Raw genomic sequence first — 24,843 nt, forward strand, 5'->3', positions numbered from 1 at the left:
ACAGAATATAGAAAGGGAAGTGCTTTTATTGTATTAAAGAGCAAACAGTAACACTGCTCTGAAACAATATCTCTTCATTATAGACTTTGTTACATTGTTTACTTTGTCACCATTGATTTACAAACTGTTCTTCTGTCTGTTTTGTAGTCTTTCAAAGGATAATCCATACATAAATCCTTTACACTCCATAATATTTTGTGAGCGCCCAATAGGTATGGTCTCTCATATCTTTCCAGTGAGGTCGCAACTTCTCTCTGTGAAAGTATCACTGTCACACCAAATTGACCTTCACACACCCAGCAGCTGTAAAGCAACACTTCTTATGAGGTTAATGCAGAAAGCTCCTTTAATAATATTCTAGGAAATTTTTAGGTGGTATAGATTTCAACTGCAAAGTTAGTTCAGCTCATACAAACAAACAAGAGGAGAAAGGCCAGCTTGTTCCAGCGGAGGGTCATAATTTATCTCCCCAGCTTCTAACATGCAATCACATACAGGTGTCCAGAGATTTGTCTTATCAAGGATTGAAACTATTGCTTCTTGCAGAGCAGAATTAGCAAATATTTATTTTTGGTGCAGGGTCCAGGAAGCTGGAGGGAGGAGGAGAGAGAAAAGGCAGAAAATATACTTTGTCCAAAAACCTAGTTTCCCTCTCTCCTCCATCTGAACAAGCCACTGTAAAATGTGACAATCCAGAGAAAACTAACAGATCACTTGTCCAATACAGGCAGCTTAATATAACATTTAACACCATTTATTGGATACTTTTTAAAAAAAATCAGCACTTACAATTGTCAGTTTTATGAATCTTCAAGACTCTTTGTATATGAAGATCAGATATTGATAAGGATAACAAGAACACCCACAATTACCTTTATAAGTGGAATGAGACACCATACTTCAGGCCATAAATCAACTAGCTGGCAGCACTTTGGAAAGAAGATTCCACTAGGGGCATGTTATTTAATAATTGTTCAAACTAGTGTTTCTTGCACCTTCCTGAAAGCAATGGGGACAATTGATTTAATGTGGTCTGGTAGTTCATATGTTCTGATGTTTCAGACTGGTGTGTACTTGCAGAATGGTGAATGTAATTAGCTGCTAGGGTCTTTTTGCTATCACAATATATGTAGTCTACTATATTTGATAGAGTTTGCTGTCTGACCAAGAACTCCTCTTAAATGGTAAAAGCTAGGACCACTAAATTCGGTATACAACTTCCTCTTATTACTTTAAGCAATGTAAGGGATTGGTTACGCCAGAAAAATGGGATGTGCCTGGAATAAGATTGCTTCTCATGAAGCCAAAAGAGGCAGATTCACCAAAGCAAGTACAAACCTCACAGTTGACATTACTGAGCAATGGTTGAAAGAGCAGGAAAAATAGGATCAACTGGAGTAGGATTGCTTCTCAAGACAATAAACCTTACAGAAAAGAGATAAAATGGAGAAATTTGGAGTAATGCTCTGCTTTGGCACTACTGAGCAATGCCAGGACTAGCAGATTTACCTAAATATAACAATTAGTGCTTGATTTGTTCTGATATTTTAATTCCATCAGACACTCAATATTTGCATTACAGCCTCAATCTCTAAATAAAATGTGTTTCCAGTTTAAGTGAAATAGAAGAAAGAAGATCTAGGGCTTTGCTCCAAAATTGAGATCTTGCTTCAGATTTCCCACAGATTCCAGGTGTTTAGATCCTGGCGTTTGGTTTGGTGCCATCTCTCATTTTCAGGTTTTGGTGTTTATTTTTTGGACAGAATCAGCTGGGTATTTTTTCCAAGGGGACTAATTAAAAAAATATGAAGGCAAGAGCAGGAAAAAGCTATTTGGCTTATCTTGTTCACTTCCTAAAGTCCAAACACTTTTTAAAAAAAAGCCATATCACACCTACACACACACACCCTGTTTTCCTGCATTGAGGAGGGGAGAGTCTAGACAAGGCTCTTACAATTTTTGCTGACAATAGGTTCCAGATATTTTGTGAAGGAGTTTAGATATGCTAGAAACATTTCAGTGTGGTTATTGGTTTGTTTGGGTTATCTTTCTTGAAGCCCATTAACTACCACAGTGCCTTTTCATATGTGTTCATTTTTTAAATTGTATCCTTTGGTATATATGGTTGTGACAATTTTCCTCCATTACTTGATCTGAGGAAGTGGGTCTGGCCCACGAAAGCTCATCACCTAATAAACCATCTTGTTAGTCTTTAAAGTGCTACATAGTCCTGTTTTTTAAGTGAGCGGTTGACAGTCTAACCTGAAGTTTTTGACAGCCTGCCTTATGGACTTCTAGCTTCTCTTTCTTGGGTAGATCATCTGAATTTAGGTCTCTTGCTCTAGATGTTTGTGGCAGTTTCAAGGCTCTGTCCAATTATTCTTCCCCTACTCCATTCTCTGGTTCCCATCTTGCTCTCTTTGCAGGCTCTCAGGATAACTATAATCAGCGGATTGGGAAGATGGAGGTAAGCAAACAAACTATCCACTCTGGTAGCATTTTTTTACAGTGACTTTTTTGGCCCCTGAAAGGTGGCATAGTAAGACACAGCACTTGCCACAGATTACCTCACCTCATACTAGAGGGAATTTATTTACCATTCGTTCCCATTCCATCCATGGCTGTCCCTACTGAGACTGCTTGTAGTACTATATACCCTTAGTTTTAGTGACATAAACACCTGCTTATGGGAAAATGGCATAAACCCTCAACTTATTTCATGTACAATAAATGGGGTGTAAGCAAGTAGTCGCTCCCCCTCCCCACCTTGCTGCCTCTGTATCAGAGATGGGGAGCACGTGGGGAACAGGAGCCACTGCTGCAGGGGGGTGTCTCCTTGGTGCCGCCTAATCCCCACCTCCCTTTGATGCTGCCTCTATTAGGGCTGTCTGCGAACAGGGCTGCTGCCAAAGCAGCCTCTGCTCATAGTCATCCCAAGTTGCTGCAGACAGGGGCTGCTTCATTGGGGGGGGGGGGGGGGTCAACTCCCCACTGGACCCTGTGGACAGGGTCTGCTGGACCCAGCGTGAACTGGGACTGAGCAAGCCTGGCTCAGTTGCAGCTCTCGCCAGTCTGGGACCACTGCGGCTCTGCATTTTAAATGTAGTTAGAGCCATCTGGCTCTTACTACATTTAAAGTGCAGAGCCTCAGCAGTCCCAGCTCTGTCCTGGGACCTATCCCCACTGTGGCTCTGCAGTTGAAATGTAGTAGGAGCTGGCACTACATGATTAGTCAACTACCCAGCTCTTAACATCCTTAGTACAATATCAAAAAAGCCATTAGATTCTAATGACTTGATTATGCCTGACCTATGCTCTATTTGTTGGGTAAATCTATTAAGCCCTTTTTCATACATTTCAGCATATCATGCTTTCAGAATGGGAAGAAATCCTGAACAGACAAAAAGATGGTCCTAGTGGATGGTGTTTCCCACACAACTGAAATAAACAAGACTGAAGAACCCACAAGAAATCTCAATTCTAGAGAGTTTCTGGATCAGTTCTCAAAACTGTCTAGATAAACATGAGAATTGTTGGAGGATTATTCATGAACATTGGCTCTGCATTGTTAGCAGCTAACTTGTTTTGGCCCATAAAACAAGCAAATATATGGCTAGAAGACAGAATAAGATAAGGCATATGGATTAGAAGATGCAGGGTTTTTTATTTTTAACCTAACAGCCAGAATGCCAGACGGTGAGTTGCAGAGCCTGCATGGAACATTCCTGTTAGGCTCTCTTGTGTGTAAGGACAGACCACAGTTCATTTCATCATAACTTACTGAGGGAAAGCAGAGATAGGATCAAAACAGATCAACCTGATTCAGACTTGGTGCTCTTTAAAAAAGCCCCAAGTTCTACAGTATGACCCTCTCTGCATCCTAGTGCTTAACTTGCCCAACCACCAACACATTTTAGAAAAGCCTCGGAAACACCTTCAGACCACACTGCCTTTTTAGGCCAGGTTCAGATCAGCAAAATGTAAATCACGGTAGTGGTCTCTTGATAACTTCAAAATAGCTGAAGAACATTCTCTGAAAGCTTGTAAAACAAAACAATCTGCCACACCACATCCTGGCACACTTTGAAGGCCAAGTTGCATAACAATAGAAAGAGAGGTTGCAATAGAAAGACTGACCCAATCTTAACTACTGTACAGTGGGAGTTACTGCCCGATTGGACCACATAACTTTTAATTTTTGTTTTTTATTCCTCCTAACTTGAGCCACAGTGCCCATCCATCTCTAAATGTTGACAGTTTAACCTGCCACAAATCCCCCTGACTAGCTTTCTGTCTTTTCCATTTTTTGTTTTAATTTCCCTTGTGGATTTGTAATCCGCTCTCAGACCATTAATATATTTCAGAGGCAAATCCTTTCCAGTGTATAGCTCACAACCCTTTTAACCTCTCCCCTATATTTACCCCCATGATTTTTAATCCTATAATGTCCATTTTGCCCTGCTAACACCATTGGTATTTACCTAAAACCTCACTTTCTGCAGACTCGGGCATCTGAACATGGACTTTACTGAGTAACCAGGATATAGTGCGTGCGCGCGCACATACCCCCCTTCCCCCCCCCCCCCCCCAAGAAAGCTCTTCCTGGCTCCTATGAAAAGAGAGCAGGAATCAAAACCAGTCTGAGTAGGACATTTGGACCTTTGTTCTTGGGGAAACAGACTGATTTTGTTCTATACAACACCAAGCATAATATTAGTGCTTAATAAATTAATAATAACTGTATGTGCTTTGTTTCCTATTTAATTCCATTCCCTATGGTCTCTGCTTAAGTAACAAAAGTTATTATAGACTGAATACTCAAGGGGTTCCTCATAACACCTCAATAGGCAGGAGACTGCGTACCAGTTCCACAGGCCCATGCTAACCTGACATTTATGAAATCTCACTTACCGATCTAGAAGCAGGGTATACTATCCACTGCACATCATGGAGTCAACTAACCCACTTCAGCTGGGCCAAATTAACTCTCCTGTGGTTCTAGGGCTATTAGACTTTGTGGGGTGGCTGCAGTTTGGAGTGAAGGTTTGGACTCAGGGGTGGGGCAAAGGACTGGAGTGTGAAAGAGGGTGCAGCTCCAGCTGGGGGAGATGGGTTCTAAGGTAGGGCCAGCAATGGGACAGAGGGCTGAGGTGCAGGCAGGGGAGCAGCGTCTGAGAGGGAGTTTGGGTGTAGGAGGGGCTCTGGGCTGAGGTAGGGGGTTGGGGTGCAGGAGGAAATGTGGGGTATATGCTTCAGCTGGGGGAGGATGGGCTCTAGAGTAGGGCCAGAGATGGGACAGAGGGTTGGGGTGGAGGTGGGGGTGCAATGTCTGAGAGAGAATTTGGGTGCAGGAGGGGGTGGGATATATGCTCCAGCTTGGAAGTACTTACATATGGTGGTTCCTGGTCAGTGGCACAGTGGGACTAGGGCAGAACCCCTGGCTCCATGAGGTGGCCAGTATGTCCAGCTCCTAGGCAGAAGAGCCAAGCCACTCTGTGCCATGCATGCTGCCATTGTCCATAGTTGCCACCCCCATAGCTCCCACTGGTCATCGTTCCAGCCAATGGGAGGTACAGAGCAGGGTCTGTGCACAGAGATTCCCTGAATACCCCTGGCCTAGAGACCACAGGGGCATAATGGTGAGCTGCCTCTTGTGGTTCCAGCCCTGTGTGGGGCTGCTGAAGCTCAGCAACCATTGTGCAGTACTGCGGGCTGGATGAAAAGCAGCAGCAGGTCACATCTGGCCCTTGAGGTTCTGGGCTGCAGCCCCAAAAGCCCCTGCATCAATCTGGCCTACACTTCAGTGGGAGTTGTGTGAATGCAATCAAAATGATAACCAAGCCAAAGGCCCATTAGTCAAGCATCGACAATAAAAATAATAATAAAAAAAACCCACCAACAACTAAGGCACCTAGACCAAATATATATATGTCCACAGGGACAACAGTATGATCCAGAAAGCCTGAATTAGGTGCCAGGACTCCTATAATAAACAGGGAGAGATAGGTACCAAAATGCAATCCACAAAAGCATGCATGCTAGACCAGGAGCCTGGTAAGTGGGCCAATAGGAGCTAGAGGGGCCTTCCACTGCTAGCAACCCAAGAAAGGAGTTCCCATTTGTGAATCAAGTGGCTGAGAAGCCCATGTCATTTACTGACAGAATGAGCTAGGTGCCTGTCTCAAAATGGAAGTGAGGTGGATGTCCTCATTAGACCTTTTATCCTAGAGCAGTGGTTCCCAACCTGTGGTCTGTAGGCCCCTGGTGGTCTGTGACAGTACTGCAGGGGGTCCATGGACAGTTTAAGGTGGGCCCAATCCTTACTCCCTCCCCCTTTTATTTTCCTTTTCCCTTGGAGGGGGAAGGGAGAGGGTCCACAAAATTTTAATAGATTAAAAAGGGGTCCAAATGCTCAAATAGTTTGGAAACCACTGTCCTAGAAGTTAGAGCACTCACCTAAGATATAGAAGGCCCATGTTCATTTCCTCCCTCTGGCTGACAGGAAAGAAAGGTTTTGAGGCTCTCCCAAGAGCACTCAAGCAACTAAGCAATAGAATATTCTGATATGGGCTGACTCCCTCCCATTGAAGGTATTTAATCGTGTATCATTAAAGAGTCTCTGGACCAGAGAAGGAGGGTGAGGTTGACTTTATAATCTGGGGGGGGGGTTAGGACACAGAGGTAGGACAACCAGGGCCAATCCCACGGCTCCAATGATTCATTAATTACAACCTGTATCATCTGCTTTGCTTTTACTGTCTTTTTGCTAGTGACAGTTTTACCCTCCTCACCCCATAAATGTGTCATTCTTGACTATGCTCATGAGTGAATTGTTTTCATATTCATGTTCTCATCAGTTATTCACTTTTTAAAATGTTTGACACATCCTCTGACCCATGCAATACTAGAGTGATGTGACTGGTAGGCCAAATAACAGGTTATCAAGAGATTTGGATTCTGGTCCCAACTTTGCCACTGACGTACATGTATGACTTTCACTCATCACTGTTTCCCCTCTCTGTCTCTCTCATCTGGTTAGTAAGCGCTAGCACAATGGGACTTGAGTTTTGGCTGGAGCTTCTAGGTATTCACTCTAATACAAGTAGTAATGACAAATATTTCTAAGTTCTTCATTTGCATTTTAATTAATTCCTCTGACCCAATGGAAGTCCTGTGTTTCATGGGCAAATATAATTAGGTTTTCCTCCCGTCATGGGAGTTCCATGGCAATTTCCTAAGGGTGGGTTATTGTCTGTTTTGCCCACATGCTGGCTGTTTGTAAACCAAAATGTGCAGCGTTTGTACAGTTCCAGGGGAGGAAAACAAAGGTCAAACTGGGCTGCTGCATTTCCATATCAACAGGTCTCTGCTGGTGTTACCGAGCATAATTTCTTGCCCTTAGTGGCGGGGTTAGAACCTTGTTGCTGGCCTGAGGTATCACTGTCTTTAGTGGGTCTTCACATGAACTAAAACAATAATTCAAAGAGAAATGTGAAGTGGGCCATTCATCTCAATATGGGTATGTCTACACTTGCCCCCTAGTTCGAACTAGGGGGGGAAATGAAGCATACTGAAGTTGCTAATGAAGCACAGGATTTAAATATCCCACGCTTGATTAGCATATTTGCGGCCAGTCGCTATTTTAAAATGCCGGTAGTCCAAATTAACTCGTCGTGTGTAGACACGGTAGTCCGATCTAAAACTCTTCCCTCGAATTAACTGTTACTCCCACGCTTCATTAGCAACTTGGATATGCTTCATTTGCCTCCCTAGTTCGAGCTAAGGGGCAAGGGTAGACATACCCTATGATATTAGATCTGAAGTCTAATTAGTATAATTTAAATATCACTGCTAACGGAACATTACAGAAAATGAAAGTCATATATACAAGGACGGAGGACACGGTCTTGGGAACAAGTGACTGAAGAAGACAATGGATTTCCGGGTGACCAAGAGCTCTGGGTACAATGTTGTAGTCCAAAAGGCTACTGCAAATCCTTCAAAGTAAACAGGGATCTCTGCACTTGGCACTGATGTAACCACTGCTGGCAAACCGTGTCCAGTTCTGGTATTCCTAATTCAATAAATACATCAATAAATTGAGAGGGTTCAGAGTAGAACCTTAAGAAAGATAAAGAGATTGGAAAACATGCCATAGTGAAAGGCTTAAGGACCTCAATCACTATAGTTTAAAAGTACCCACCTGGGAAACTGATATTTGATAATAGGGGGACTTTCAGTGAAGCAGACAGATATAACTGGAAGTTGAAAATAAATACATTTGGACTATAAATAAGGTGCAAATTTTTAAGTGACAGTATCTAGCCATTGGAACAATTTATTAAGGACTATAATGGATTCTTCATCACTGGTAATTTTTAAATATCAAAGATTGGATTCTCCCCTTCCCCCAAGACATGCTCTAATTGAAACATGAATTCATTCAGGTTAGTCCAATGGCCTGTCATATACAGAGAACAAGCAGTGTGAACCAATGCTCCCTCCTGGCTTTATTATTTATGGATCTATAACCACATCGCTAGTCATTTCATTGTAACATCCACTTATCACAAGATTACAGGTAGAGCCAGAAACTGTTTGTGGAGTTTGAGAATAGGACCTTCATTATTCTCTTTTCCCCAAATCTGACCCTCAATCTACACAAACAGAAATACAAAAAAAAAAAATGTAGGATAATTCTGGAAAATAATTTGACTTTCCAGTTACAGGAAAAATGGAACATTTCATTACATGAGAAAACACTGCCCTCTAGTGACCACTGCAGCTATGTGCAAGAAAACACAATAATCTGTTTCAACACTTAACACTCCCTGCTTATTAAAAACATAGGACTCTGACATTTAAAGCTACACTTTACTCTCTTTATCAATGCATTTTTCCCTACTCGAGGAAAAGAGTCTTATGAAGGAATCAGATGATCAACTCAATCTGCATCACTAATCTTAAAATAGAAATCAGAGGGATTGAATGCTTTTCGCTGTTTTACCACAGCACATCTTTATTGACTTCAGCTAAATGACTGCTACTGTAGGCCCAGATTCAGGAAAGCATCCATACACTACTGATACACATGCTTAAATGCCATTGGAGTATGTGGGATTTAAATCTATCCTGAAAGTGAGGCGGCAGCTTGAGTGTCATCCTGCAAATGAATTGATTTAAGAATGAAGTTAAGTGGTTCCCTGAATCAAAACGGTACACTGGTAGGAAATAGATTCCTATTCCCAATATGAAAGGGGGAAAAGAGTGTAGTGAATTATAATGTACCCCCTGCGCCATGAAGATAGAAAATCTATCCTAGAAATGTATAAACAGTACCTCCCTTCACTGCTGAAGGAAATGGACTGTTAATAGGAATGAACTATTTATAGATTTTAAGGCCAGACCAGGACCATCGTGGTCATCTAGTTTTACCTAACTATGTTGTCTGGCTTTTTAAAAATCTCAGCTGAAAGCTGCATTCAGTAAAGAGGAAGAAAACCTGTTCTATTAGTGATCTTTATTCCTTAAAGATATCCTACAATGTAAGTATAACTGTTCATTATTTTATAGAGACATTACTATAGGCCACCCAGGCAGAGTAAATGGTTTGGATACACTGTTTTCACTAGATCTAGTAGTTAGAACAGGGACCTGTGACTCAGGATTCTTGGGTTGTAGACTCAACTTTGTCAGTGACTTATGACTATGGGAATTCACATAACTTGCCTTTGCCTATTGCATATTGTAGACAAACCATGAAGAGCTCTATTACTAAGAATGGAGAAAAGAAGGCATCTCCCTGGGCAATCTAGGCTAGTTTACATAAATTGTAACAATGATACATCAGGGAAATAACATGACCTGTGAGGTTTTCTGTCACAGTCAATGACAGGTAAACAATGTAACTTAAGAAATGAAGTTCAATAAAAGAACAGTCTGTGTAAACAGATGAGGGTTAGGTGCACCTGACAATCCTGAGCTTCTTGTTTACTTAGTCTTCTGAAACTTTAAAATAAAGAACTATATGAGGCTCAAGTGATATCCACCCATTTGTACAGGAGTTGCAGCAAGGAGGCTTAATCAAGGGGGAAAATGTAAAGGGACACCATTTACATCACGAACTAGGGAGAGGGGGAATGGTTAAACAATACAAAATAAAATTGAGCTTGCATGCTTGATACTAATGAATTCACTTAGATACCTTTGACTGGGAAACATTGTGCTGGTGGGTAGGTATTTTGTCTTCAGCAAAGCAATACAGGTGGTTGCAAATATATTTAGTAGCTAGTCCTCCAGCAACCTTGAAACCATCAGGGTGCTACAGTCCTGGTTGTACTCTCAAGGAAGGTGTTTCATCCGTACCTAGAGATGTACATTAAATGTTACTGTTACTGTCATTGTACATTAAATGTTCTGTAAGAGAAGCTAATTTTTGCCTGCTGATGAGACAGGCAACCCCATTTTGAGTTGCTTTGGACATTGCCACACCATCATTAAAAATGGAATAAAATGGACACATCAGTTCTGTTCCCGTCTCTTTAATGGCTTAGGAAATCCATCCCTTGCTTCCAATTAAGTCTAGAATTATAGAATACTAGAATTAGAAGGAACCTCAAAAGATCATCAAGTCCAGTCCCCCGCCCTCACTGCAAGGCCAAACACAGTCTAGACCAAACCCAATAGATATCTATCCAACCTGCTCTTAAATATCTCCTGTGATGGAGATTCCACAGCCTCCCTAGACAATTTATTCCAGTGTTTAACTACCCTGTCAGCAAGGAAGTTTTTCCTAATATCCAACCTAAACCTCCCTTGCTGCAGATTAAGCTCATTGCTTCTTGTCCTATCACCAGAGGAAAACCATCCCCCCTTCCTTCTCCCTGAGACACCCTTTGAGATACCTGAAAACTGCTATCATGTCCCCTCTCAGTCTTCTCTTTCCCAAACTAAACAAGCCCAATTCCTTCAGCTTTCCCTCACAGCTCATGCTTTCTAGACCTTTAATCATTTTTCTTGCTCTTCTACTAACAAACAATATTTCTCAGTCAGGGCTATTTGTACTCCTAGAAGACCTCTGAGTTCCCCTATGGGGTACATCAGCTCATCTAGATATTTGCCTAATGTTGGAACAGGCTACAGAAAAAGCACCAACAAAGCCAGTACAAACTAAATTTCACACTGTTACTTGTTTATATTACTCTATAGACTATACAAAATATTTTTATTCCAATTGATTTTATAATTATTGGATAAAAAGGGAAAGGAACCCATTTTTCTGTAATAGTGCGCAGTGTGTGTCATTTGTTTTTATATCTGATTCTGTAAGCAAGTAGTTTAAGTGAGGTGAAACTTAGAGGTACATAAGATAAATCAGACTCTTGAGAGGGATATGGTAGTCTGGAAAGCTTGAGAGTCTCTGGTCTGAAGTTCTGGGTGACAGCAGAGAGTGTGGTAGAGGGAGAAGAGAGTTAATATGATTTTTATAATTATCTGGCATTGGGATAACATGGACCTTTGAAAATAACTGAAAAAAAGCCATATTTTTAGGTACAATTCCCTACCTGCCTGTGTCTTATTGTGTAGTGATCTTATGAGCTATTGTACAACAATAAGTATCAGGGAACTAAGAAATGTGCAGGAGAACATGCTTGTAATAAGACACATGCATAAGGAAAACACGTTATATAGTTTCAGCAAGACAATGAAGAATCTAAATGTTCTGCAGATACTGTACTGAAACTCTCTCTAGTGCATTTGTATGCAGTTATGCCAGCTACGTGTTGAATGCCAGTTCTCACATCATGAAGCTGCAGTTTATCAGGTACCTTGAATCTCTCTCCTGTACTCTGTCCGCTAGTCCAATCTCCTGGAACCATTTCTAACATGCCAAGCTCCTAAATGTCTTCTAGGCAGCAACGACGTACAAAGATACCCCCTACTTTTGAAATGCTTCTTTTAGACCCTCAAATCTGTCAGAAGAATGGAGTAGCTGTGCATCTCTGGACTGCTTCATACATCAGTTTTTCTGGGGTCTCTCAGCTGAAATGTAACAAAAAAGATCCTAAGGAAATGTTGGAGCCAGTTAAACAAGCTCTTTTCAGGAGTCTGGTGATTTGACATGCTAAGGTGCTACCCATGAAGTGAGCTATATAGATGACCAGTCAAACTGGTTACAAAGTAACTGGATAAATTGATGAAATGACAGGGAATTAATGCTTTGGTGGATAGTGTTGTGTAACGGTGTAACAGATACCTTATAAAACACATATAGCTTTGGCTGGCTTGAGAACTTTCCTCATCTATGGCTCATCTTCTGTCCTTGGAAGATCATTTAAATGGGTTGATTATCAGGGGTACTGGAACAATTTTTGTAGTGGGGGTGCTGGGAGCCCCTGAACCACATTGTAAATCCTGTATATAATGGAAACCGCTTAAGTAAGGGTTGCTGTAGCACCCCCACACTCCTGGTTCCAGTGCCTATGGTGATCAGTTTTCAAACACTTTTCTCTCTCTCATGTTGAGGAACCCCAGTATCATTCCTCTCTGTGAAAGTTCTAAGCTTTGGTCTTCAGTTGTCAGGCATTGCCTTTAATTAGATCAAAGCCCCTGGATTTAAAGCAGTATATGGTAAATAGTGGCATTGTGTTTTTGCAAGTGAGGATAGGAGTAATTACTCCATAACCTTCCAGATACATATTTTGCATACAATTTCTTCTTTGATTTATCTAAAGTAGTGAATAGCTGTTGCTTTTTTATTAGAGTTGTTTTGCTTCCTCTACCAGACATCGAAGGCTTCAATTCCCACATAAGGGAACCAGCAAGCTATTTGTGAGTATTGTGTATAAATGATGATATGGCACAGTAGTCAGATAACTAATGTGTCTATGCACCTCTGTTAAAGAAGAATTACACAATGACTCGCCTGAGTGAGTATCATTTGTATAGCCTTATGCAACAAGCTACAATGTTTTCAGGAATAACAAAATATGCTTGTAATCTTACCAAGTCTGAACCTTTCCTGCCCACCACACCAGTATTGCCACACATTCTGGGCAAGTAGTAACACTGCTAGTATAGAACAACAAAAGCTGCATTGACAATGTCTAAAAGTTGTTAACTACTGAATAAACCCTCCTTATTTGATAATTCTATCACTTTGGACCACCCATGGTACTCACTCAAGTCAATGGCAAGACTTTCATTGACTCAGGGCAGGCATGGGCAATACTTTTTGATGGGGGATAAGAATTTGGTAAGTAGCCAAGGGCTGCCCTCTTCCATGATATTAACGGAGGGAGTATGAGGTCTGGAATGGAGGTTGGGTGCAGAAGGGAGCTAGGGATAGGAGGTTGGGATGCAGGAAAGAGTGTGGGGTCCGGAGGGAGTTTAGGTGAGGAGGAGGTTGACGTCTGGGGTAGGGGATTGGGCTGCAGAGTCTGGGAGAGGGTAGAGGTACAGGAGAGAATTCTAGCCAGGAGGAAGAGAGAAGGAAGGGGTGCAGGGTCTAGGACAGGGTTGTGACCTGGAGCAGAGGTGGAGATGTTTGGGTTTGACCTAGGGCAGAAGGGGGTTGTGACCTGGGGCAGGAGATTGGAGGTGCAGAAGATTTGGGTTGCAACCTGGGATAGGGTTGCAGGAGGGGTACAGAGGATGAGGAAGGGGAGAGAGGAGCTGGGATGCCAGTGGCAGACTCTGGCCAGGAGGTGCTTACCTAGATGGCTTCTGGCTAACAGCCCAGCAAGACCCTGAGGTAGGCTCCCTGCCCCCACATGCCACTCAGCTGCCTACACCAAAAGCATGGCCCAGGCAGTTCCCATTGGCCTGTTTCTGGCCAATGGGAGTCACAAGAGTGTGCTGGGGACAGGGACAGCACATGGAGCCCCCTCTCCTAGGCTGTGTCTAGACTGGCAAGTTTTTCCAGAAAAATCAGATGATTTTGCGGAAAAGCTTGCCAGCTGTCTACACTGGCCGTTTGAATTTCCGCAAGAACACTGACGATCTCATATAAGATCATCAGTGTTCTTGCGGAAATACTGTGCTGCTCCCATTCGGGCAAAAGCCCTCTTGCGCAAATCATTTGCACAAGAGGGCCAGTGTAAACAGCACGGTACTGTTTTCCGCAAAAAAGCCCCAATCGTGAAAATGACAATAGGGGCTTTTTTGCGGAAAACTGCGTCTAGATTGGCCAGACGCTTTTCCACAAAAAGTGCTTTTGCGGAAAAGCATCCTGCCAATCTAGACGTGCTTTTCCAAAAATGCTTTTAACAGAAAACTTTTCAGTTAAAAGCATTTTCAGAAAATCATGCCAGTGTAGACATAGCCCGAGTGTGCAGAGAACACATAGCACCTGCAGCTGGCTGCTTTGAGTGGCATGCAGGGCATGGAAAGAAAGGATCGTGCCCAAGGCTTTTGCTGGGCTGTATATAACAGCTTGGCAGGCTGGATCCAGCCTGTGGGCCATATTCTCTCTCCCCCCCCGCCATTTAGGGTCTGACCCAAAGCCCATTGAAGCTAATGAGGGAGGCTTTCCCTCTGACCTTTGATTTAGGCCCTGAAATGGTGCAGAGATAGAGGCCTTTTTGCTCAATCCTGCCAGGTGATGGGCATCTTTAACTCTCCATTAAGTCAGTTGAATTGAGGGTGCTCAGCACCTACACTGCTTTATAGTTTCTGTCTACAGTTCTGTTCTGCAGTCCACTTACAAGATGGCTTAACTACCAAATTAATACTGGTTGTAAGAAGGTGGTGTATGAGAGTCACAGTTGATGAAGTGATTTCTCCCTCTCCCATCCCCCCTTATTTTGGCTGAAGAGGCTTCAGAAGAGTAATGTGGAAATCTCTAGTTCCCTTCCAAAGCCTTCCATTAAAACAGCTCATAAAAGCAGTGTCTGGAAGCTTTGGGAGACCTTTAAAAATTAAAATTTATCTTTTATTGAACACATGGGTTTGAAAGAATTCAGAAAATAATTAATCTGAAAATAATTAAAAATAAAAGAAGCCCAGTATGTGTTTCCAAGTTCTGGCTAATACTGAAAAAGCATTAGAAATTTTCAAAGGAAATTTACTGTGAACAGGTGTTAGAAATAATTAGAGACAAGAAAGTTTTGGCTATCAAACCAATTAATGAATTATGAATGTGCTCTCTTAGACTCCTCCTACCCCAGTCAACATATTTTTAAACTGCATGCATCTAAGTGAACACATTTTAAAAATACACGCATGCTTTGCAGACAGACAGGGAACTGTTATTTTGTGTGTTTTATTTTTGCCAGCAGCATATATTGTGTGTATATATATATACACACACACACACACACACACACGCACAGAGCAAGAATTTTGGGAAGGCCCTTCTGACTGATTATTGTAAAAGGCTTCCAAGTATTTCCAAAATAATCCCAACTGGGCAGGTTGAGGCACCCAAAGGCTGAGACATCGCAACAGTCTTCATAAAAGCAGAAGACTAATTGAACACTGGCACACACTACAATGAATTCCTGCACCTCTGCAGGGTCCTATTGACTTAGGGGAGAGGCCAGATGGATACCCACCACACTCATTTGTTCCAGTGGATAATCAGGGTTTAGGACAATAATATCCCACAATGTTCTTACATTACTAGAGTCACATGTTTGGGACCATTCCCACAGAATAGCCTAGTAGTAATTTTCACAGTGGAGGAAGAAATATTTGTTTCCTATGCTTTAGTTTAAAAGCACGTGTGACAGAGCACGTATCTGGTGATTATTCATGGAATATGGCAAAAAGTCTCCAGACTTCTGATTCAAGTGCTCCTGGTGACTTTCTCTGTAGAGTTGAGAAGCTGGGCCAGATTCATACTCATGTAAATCAAGATAGCTCTGTTGATCTGAATGGTAGTCTCAGCATCCTATGTAATCAAAACAAAGGGCTGCAGACGCTCTTCAAGTCCCAGCATCCTGTACACAGATCCTGAGTCAGATTTCACCTCCAACTCCCCAGTTCTACTGGCAGAGTGCCCAGCAATTTTAGTTTCATTAACTGTTGTTTTTTTTAAAATGCTGATGGCAAGATAAATTTTATTTGGTTTACAAATTCATATGATGGGCTCATGTTAGACTGGTCCTGCAGTGAATGCTGTTAAAATTCTCCCTGACTTCAAACAGGGTTTTCTAATGTGAAGAAAGCAGTTTTGAGTCCTTTGCATAGTAAGTGTCAATCAAGTTGCCATCAGCATTATGAATAAGCAGTGCAGAAAAAGAAACAGCTTTCATAGGCTAGAGCACTGTGTGATACCAAGTGTCAACAACAAGTCATCCCCATTCATTTATGTATTTGAGTTTCTCCCTTACTTAGGAAGTATCCATGTTGTACTCCCCCTCCCTTTTACTATTCCAGTTGAGAGTAATCTTTCTTCTATTTTACATTAGGTAAGTTGCCTGCCTACTTAAGGTTAAAAAGCTATTGCTCAAATAATAACCAGACTTCCTGGCGACTATAGCATTTATGGACACAAGAGCAACAGAATGACCTGTAGGTAGCCAGGCACAAACAAAGCTGAACACTTTTTAGTCAACTAGTTACTTCACTGGAAAAAAATGCTGGTGGGGGGAGGAAAGGAGAGGGGTGACTTACCAGGGCAATTGCTTCTCCCAGAACTCCAAACATGTGCTACCACACCCAGTCTCAATCAAGGAGGCTTATTTTCATAACAGAAGTTAACAAACACACTCTTAACCCCACCCTTGGCAACAGGCTTCTGGGCCATATCACCCAGGGATCTCCAACACTCCAACCTATCAGCTTTCCACCGTCCCTCAACTCTTCTGCCTACCACCCCCTGCTTGGGTAGCTACCACAGGCCTGCTTTTTCAGAACCCTTATCTCCAAGCTCTATCGACCCATCACAAGCATTAGCTGTATTCCATCATCCACCTCAGTCCTTCCACCTGCTTACTATCAGCCCTTTTTAGAGTCATATGTAGCTAAGCCCTCTTTAATTAGCTGGATTGGGCTCACCTGCTCCAGTCCTGGGGGGAGCTGGGTGCAGTTGATTCACAGAGAGCACCCAGCTAATGTGAGTTGAATTCAGCAGCTACTTTCAGAGGAATAAAAAATGAGGGCTTTTTTGGGGGTAAAAGTGGCAATATATAATTTAGCACTTTCTAAACTAACTATCTGAAACAAACTTTCATTTCAAAATGTTGTTTTCAGAATGCCATTTGAAAGGTTACATTCTATTGGAATGAGTATTTTTAGGATTTTTGTTTTGGTGGGAAAAAATGAGCTGTATTTTTAATTTCTTCCCCTAGAGGTTTTGGTTCAGCCACTCAACTGAAAAAAAATCAGTTATTAGTTTGGCTCAAGTCCTTAAAGCAGTTAAACAAGAAGATTTCCCTCCCTATAAGCATAAACCTGCTCTAAAGCCCACTGAAGTAAATGGAAAGATTCTTGTTGACTTGAATGGACTTTAAATCAAGCCCTAGCCGTAGGTGCTAAGGGAATTAAGACTATCAAAAAGCCTAATAGGGATCTTCTGTGTAGTCTATTAGCTAAACCTCAGCTGAAAGATATTCACCTTGTATTTATTTACCTTGTAGCTTGCACGTAAAAATGAGCACATTTTTTTCTGATGTTCAAAAATGGACAGACACATTAAATAAATATAGCCAACCAAAAAGTGAGTAAACAAAATCAGTATTTATTCTAAAATGTATAGTTTGCGTACATTTTATGTATTGTCCACAATGAAACACATACCATTTATAAAACCATATTCCAAAACCAAAATTATGTATTACAAAAGCATCCACACAAAGTTCTAGCTTTATTATGCCTACTGTTGAACTTTAGAAAATGTTGCTCTATGGGACACAGACATGTTCACTAATGCACCTAAGTAAGTTCATGCACTAGTTTAGGGACTTAACAATATAATTAACACAACATATTTACAAAGAGATATCTTGGTGCAGTTTTTGTCTAGTATTTTAAATAGGTAGGTAGTTATTGAACTATAAGCCTTCATGGAAGGTGAAATTGACAGTCTGTTGCTAAATGGATTCATGCAATGTAAGTCTCATTCACACTAGACATAATCACAGCTATATATTTATGATTATGCAAAATGATGTATAAAGATACAGCATCCTTTCTGGAGGCAGCGACAATGAATTGTTTTCACAGTTTGGAACATTGGTATAAGTTTATCACTGCTGTGGCTTTTGATGTTAAAAGGAAAATTGTACTTATTTTGCTCACTATTCTGTACTGAAGGTTCACAAAATGAGAAGTTTTTATGTCACCCCTTAACATCATCAGATCTTTAGCATTTTGCAAGTGCTTGGGATGCTAGGGAGAGGCATGTATCATGTTGCTGAGAAAGACCATCATTAATTTGTGATGCAAGCAACAACAGCTGCAAACAAGACAATTTCTAGCCTGTTTTATTACTGGCTTAACTACTGCAAAATTACATGTTCTATTCAATGAAATTATTTTCCTGCAATATTAAACCCTTTTTCAAACATTAAACCGGTATTCAAGCCTACCAGGACTGGTTTTACTCTGACACTGCTTCTATACTGGTGTTATAAAAGTGGAACCAAATTCTGAACCAAATTTAGAACCATGAAACTGCACTGCTATTATTGTATGGGTCCAACCAAAAGCAGAATTTAACACAGCTCAGTAACATACAGAAGCTACTGCCAGAAAGCATGTGAAAAGCACTGGTTTTAATAAAAAGTTCCAGCTTCTGTTATAATATTCAGATTATCACATGGTCATTGAGCACTGTGATAAACAAATGGCTACAGGCTCTTTTTAAATATAATGTTATGTTTACGGGTTGTTATTTTTACTAAATCTCAATATACATTTTCCTCACTTAAAAGTCACCACATATAATAAGATGATAAGCTACCAGCATCTTGCCTAAAAGGACAGAGTCTAGGAGTGAAAACCAAATGATTTTAGTTCCAATCCCCACTCTGCCACTAATTTCCTTTCACCATGGGCAAGTCACTATCTTTCTCTGCCTCATCTACAAATGGAAATAAATAATTTCTAATTCATGCTGGCACTATGAGGCTTAGATAGAGAAAATTTGTCATACAGTATTTGAACATGTAGAGTACCATTTTGGGCCAATCCTTTCAGATACAGAGCACTCTTAAGAGCCACTGAGTGCCCTTAACTCCCAATGACTTTCCACTAATTAGTGCCCCATAATAATTACTATGTAATATTATTTCTAGATTTGTTGACATGCATAAATAGTGTTGTTTTCCTCTCCTCAATCAAGCCTAGAGCCAGATCCTCAGCTGATTTAAACCAACATAGTTCCAATAATCTGGTCCTTAAATGTATTCACCTAGAAAAGGTATTGGTGATTTGGGACAATGTGGGAGCTCACATAACAGGATGCTGCATCTTGACATCTTTTTCCTTAAGATTATTACTGATGCTTCTGTTCCCTGGTTACAACTGCAGTAGCTGCAGCCATTTCTGCCCTTCTGTGAATATATAGCTGAATGTAATAACTACAGCTAGTAAAATGTCCTTTGCACTCAAACTTGTTATTAACAACAGGAATTCACAGTTTCCAAATGAAACCTCTAAAAGCAATACACAATAAAAACATCAATAAGGAAACAGACACTTGCTCACTCAGCTAGATTTTTAAATCCATTTTCTTAATCTAGTATAAAATTTTTAAAAAATCACATGTTAAAACAAAAGAATAATTTAATATAGCCATCTACAGTTGTTACTTACTATGTAATAAAGAAACCAACAAACCAGAAAGAAAAACAAAACAAGACAGCATGCTATTAAAAGTGCAATGAAACAGAATAAAACTGTCCCTTCAAAAACTCAACTAAAGAAATTGTCAATATTTTTTAAAATTTAATCAGCCAGAAAACAAATGAATATTTGTAACCACATTTTTGACACGCCTTTTTTTAAATCGCTAATGATTACTAGTAGCTATTTAAGCCATGTCATTAATCATAGTGAAAATTATGTACAGATGACATTTTCCGTCATCTCATATTCAACTGCAGAAATAAAATCTATTTTATCAAAGTGAAACCACTACAACAGTACTATTTTTTCCCAATGCTATATATGCTGAGGACCAAATTGTACCTTTAGCTGCAAATATTGACAACTCTTATTGACATTAATAAAAGAAGAATATGCAAATCTGAGAGTAGGGCTTTTAAAAATAGTATTGATTGATTTCCCCCAACCCACCCTTCAATAGCTGTACTATCAATTGATATCAATTAACAGACTGAAAAAAAAACCCAGCCATTACAAAATAAATTTTTGTTCAATAACTGTGGGATAATTAAGTCCATACAATTGATATTCAAACTGGCATATGCAAATGAGACTATAAATAACTTGGGACAGAGAAAATGTGTCCTAATTTGTCAGAACAGTGTCCCTAAGAGTTCTATGAATGAAGAATAATTTGATCTATTGAACTTCTTGTTGAATTCATGACAGTAGAAGTTATGGTCTTTGAATGTGAATCTGCAACCATGCTTTGGACTAGCATCTAACCTGCAATATTCAACATTGCTCGCTGCAGATACATAAAATATAAATAAGTCCATTGCTCCATTTGTACACATGAATATTATAGCAGGTTTTCTGAGTTGCATGACTTAAATCATTGATTCGTGCTACAGCATCATTTCCCTTCATGTATGTTCCCTTCATTTCCCTTTATATTTCATGTATGTTCTCTGTTGCTGATGTAGCTTTATCAGCAGTAGGAGCACTAATGAAACTAACAGCAGGTGAGATAAAATACATTTAATCTAACTCCCCTGATAGCCGATTCAGATGACCCTTGGTTAAAATTCCATCAGATGTTAACATCCAGTTTACATCATAGCTTGCACCATTGCTATAACAAATGAAAGTGCATGATTGACAATATAATAGAACATTTTAAAAGAAACACTAGCATAGATAAGACTTAGAATATGGCCTTTACCTTGTATTTTAGCATCTGAGTGAAGGTCAAGTCCCAATATCAGGGACTGGATCTGGCCCTGCACACATGAGCAAATGAGGAAGAGAACATTGCACCCTTAAGCAGTCTAGAACCAGTCCAAATCTTGGGCTTATGAAGCTCCAAAAATGTTTTAGACAGATGTTGACAATGCTACCAGCCTCCCCAAAGAGGGTGGGAAATATTGAGGTCCCAAAAGCTGTCGCGCGCGTGTGTGTGTATATGTGCGTGTGCACGCGCATGTCCACATGAGATGGTGGTGATAATGGTAGTGAACTCTGTTCCCTGTAAAAGAGCATAGCAGAGACCACAGTACCCTATCATTACAAGAAGAACAGTGCAATCCCTAGTCTACACCCTGCTAAAATGGGTCTGTTTCTTTAAGGCCTTCTCTAGCTCTTAATAAAATGAGTAGTCCTGTGGCACCTTAGGGGCTAAAATATATATAATCATGAGCTTTTGTGAGCAATATGTATCTTCTTTATTCCCCCAAAACACCAAATGCCACCAGATGAATTTAGTATTAAAGCAGGTACTGGTTATAAAGACTCTAATCACACGGTTATTTTAGTATAATTATCATGATATAAAATTACATGCAATTTTCATAAAGACCATTAAAGAAAAAACAACAAAATACTGGCTCTGAACTCAGAACGGTGTAAGTAAAATTTCATCATTCCAATGTAAGTCTGCTGCTTTTAGTCTGATCACAGAGTTCTCATACAAACTGTGAACAGTATCAAGGATCTTGCATTACTCAGAACAGCACCACATCACATAAATTCTAGCTTTGCAGGAAGGCATTCGAGTAGCTATCACTCTTATTTAGCATAGACAAAAAGGAGAAAGGTAACAGACAATAAACAGCTGGCAGGCCAAATCCTGCTTTCCCTTTTATTCAGAACTTTTAAAGACAAACTCCAATTGATACCACACAGTGGGAACTGATTTGAGTTAGGACTAGGTATGAAGACAGATTCAGATCTATCTGGAAGGAGACGTTCTGATCATCTAGTCTGGCTTCCTAGATAGTGCAGGACAGAGAATATCCCCAGAACAATTCCTAGAGCAGATGTTTAGAAAAACATCCAATCATGATTTTAAAATGGTCACAGTGATGAAGAATCCAGTATGATCCCCGGTAAATTGTTCTAATGGTTAATTACCCTCAGTCAGGGGACAAAAGGGCAGTTGCTCCAGGGCCCAGTCATTCAAAAGGGCCTGGGGCTCCTGGCTGCTGCTACTGCAGCGGCAGCTGGAGCTCCAGCCCCTTTAAATTGCTGCTGGAGTGCCCTCAGCCCTGTCTCTTCTTCCTAAAGCCCTGGCCCTCTGGAAGTGCAGAGCCAGCCCTCCACTGTGCCTAAGGGCCCGGCAAGGCTGTTGGCCCCACTGTTAAAATGATGCCTCACTTCCCATCTGAATTTGTCTAGTTTCAACTTCGAGGCACTGGCCTGCCTTATACCTTTTTCTGTTTTTCTAAGAGCTCACTATTAAACATTTGTTCTCCAAATAGATACTTACAGACTGTAACCAAGTGACCCACTACCTTTCTCTTTAGGCTAAACAGATTGAGCTCTTTGCCACTATCACTATAAGGTAAAGTTTCTAATCCTTTTCAAGGGCCTAAATATTAGGAGTGCGCACGTGCACAGACATATCCACCTCGCACCTTTTGAACTCTAGACAAAACTGGATTTCTGTAATTTGGCTGTCACAGATGTCACATTCACGCTGTCCAATAAATGTATGCATCTGACTCTTTCCTTGAAATTTTATATACAAGCATCACTTCATGAGGGCAAAGATACGTCAGACATTTTGTGGGGATTATTGTCATTCTAATGTCAAATTGAGTTGGCCTTTACCTTTCTGCCTTGTAACAAGACATGCCATTATTTCAAGGAAAATATACTGGACTGTTATGTTCCTTAATGAAAAAATTCAAAGCCACAACTGTATGTCTTTATAATAAATAACGGCACTTTGGATTTATACTAAGACACACCAAAGGCAATTCTGTGGGCAGCATACTGTAGTGGAAAGGGATCCTACGTACACTGAGAGCTTGTCTGTGAGACTATTCATACACTGGTGTAGTTTCTTTAATGTTAATAGGGTAGTCCGTTTAAAATTGGCAGCCAGCTGTTTTTCAAAAGCCACTTCAGGATTTCATCTCAAATCAGCCCCAACTATCCTTGTAATGCCGTGATCTTCTGCTTGCTGGGCTGAGATGAGAAAGAACAAATGTTATTTAAACCCCAAAGATCCCTCCCTCAATAGTGAAATCAAAAAAGCAAAGACAAGACAGATGATAGCCTGATCTCAAACTAGCATAGCAATTACAGACACAAGTTTCATGGTGTTGTGGCAGACAGACACCTTCCTGTGAACTACAGCAGTTGTTTTCCTCTTTTGAAAGCTGAATCAAGTAGGTCAGTAATGCTGGGACTTTTCCTGCAGCTGAAGTGGTGTTGGTCCACTTAGTAAAAAGCCTCAAGTCATCACAAGGTCAAAGCACCAGAACTGCTGATATCTCCAAATCTCTTACCAGCAGTAACCACACAGCAGCTTTTCTACAAATAAACAAACCAAGAATCTAGTTAATTCAGCAATATACTTTTAATGTAAATTATTTGGTTAAATTTTCTAGGAAAAACACAAGGTGGTTTCTTTGTGTGAGGGAGAGAAAGCAATGCAGAATCTGAGGCTACGGCTACACTGTGAGGTTTTTTTTTGCAAGAGGCAATACAAATAAAGTGTGGATTAGCATTTTCTCGTGCTTCATTTCATATTCTCTTTCATTCCATTTTTGCACCAGGGTTTATTTGCACAAAAACAGGCAGTGACCGTGGCCGTTTTGCGCAAAAACTCCTTTTTCTGCAAGATCCTTATGCCTGTTCCGGAGAGGCATAAGGATCTTGTGGAAAAAGGGGTTTTTGCGCAAAACGGCCACAGCCACTGCCTGGTTTTGCACAAAAAACCCTAGCGCAAGAATGGAATGAAAGAGAATATGAAATGAAGTGTGAGAAGATGCTAATCCATGCTTCGTTTACATTGCCTCTTGCAAAAAACCTCATAGTGTAGCTGTAGCCTGAATGCTTACAAAGAGTTCCCCCCACCTCAGATTGTGAAAGATCATTTAATGCTATTTACATCAGAAAAAGGACTAGGTCTCTTTGTTTAATGAAAAAAATGAGGTGGTCTCATGAAATGGAATAATGCTGTCATTTTGTCACTAATGTCATATGGGATGGGAGTTTGCGATTATCTCTATTTGCTTGTACAATCACAACATTTACCTTATTGTGTTTAAATCATCTGCCATATGAATATATGATCATGGATTTAATGAGGCAACCCTGATGGTGTTGTTCTAAAACCAAAATATTGTAATGACTGAATTTACTTATGGAGTAAATTGAAGAACTCATTTTTTTGTGAATCTATCTGCTCCCTGTAAGATAGACAATAAGTAAGTACATTTACAAATCTTTAAAAAATGTATGTGAACATTTTTATTTTCTTTTTCATTGGACTGGCCATTTATAATCAAGGTCATCTCAAACTTGATTTTTCCTCGGACAGATAATTGCTTTCTTGTAAGAAAATAAAACTATTTTTCAGTGTGGCTTTCACCCAGATGCTAGCTTCAAAAGAGATCTGAGCTTACCAGGAAGCTTAGATGGAATCATTAGCCATCTGTCTTGCAATGGATTAATAAAACATTTTGAACACCACTAACTAGAAATCCATATCTATCTATCTATCTATCTATCTATCTATCTATCTATCTATCTATCTATCTATCTATCTTAGGTGAAGCA

At 40.5% G+C, this 24,843-nt stretch overlaps 1 protein-coding gene across 3 annotated transcripts in view; it reads right to left on the minus strand.

The window, feature by feature from the left end:
* Nucleotides 1-17,679: 17,679 nt before the first annotated feature.
* MYLK4 (myosin light chain kinase family member 4) overlaps nucleotides 17,680-24,843 on the minus strand; it is a 134,343-nt gene continuing 127,179 nt past the window's right edge. For 2 of the 3 annotated variants that reach the window (XM_075921353.1, XM_075921354.1), the window contains exon 15: nucleotides 17,681-23,592. The gene's annotated coding sequence lies outside the window, so the exon portion shown is untranslated. Of the gene's footprint in view, nucleotides 23,593-24,843 lie in introns of all 3 variants that reach the window. The other variant, XM_025180953.2, reaches the window with a different exon arrangement.

Source organism: Pelodiscus sinensis, chromosome 2 (genome assembly GCF_049634645.1).
Source record: "Pelodiscus sinensis isolate JC-2024 chromosome 2, ASM4963464v1, whole genome shotgun sequence".
Lineage (NCBI taxonomy): Eukaryota > Metazoa > Chordata > Testudines > Trionychidae > Pelodiscus > Pelodiscus sinensis.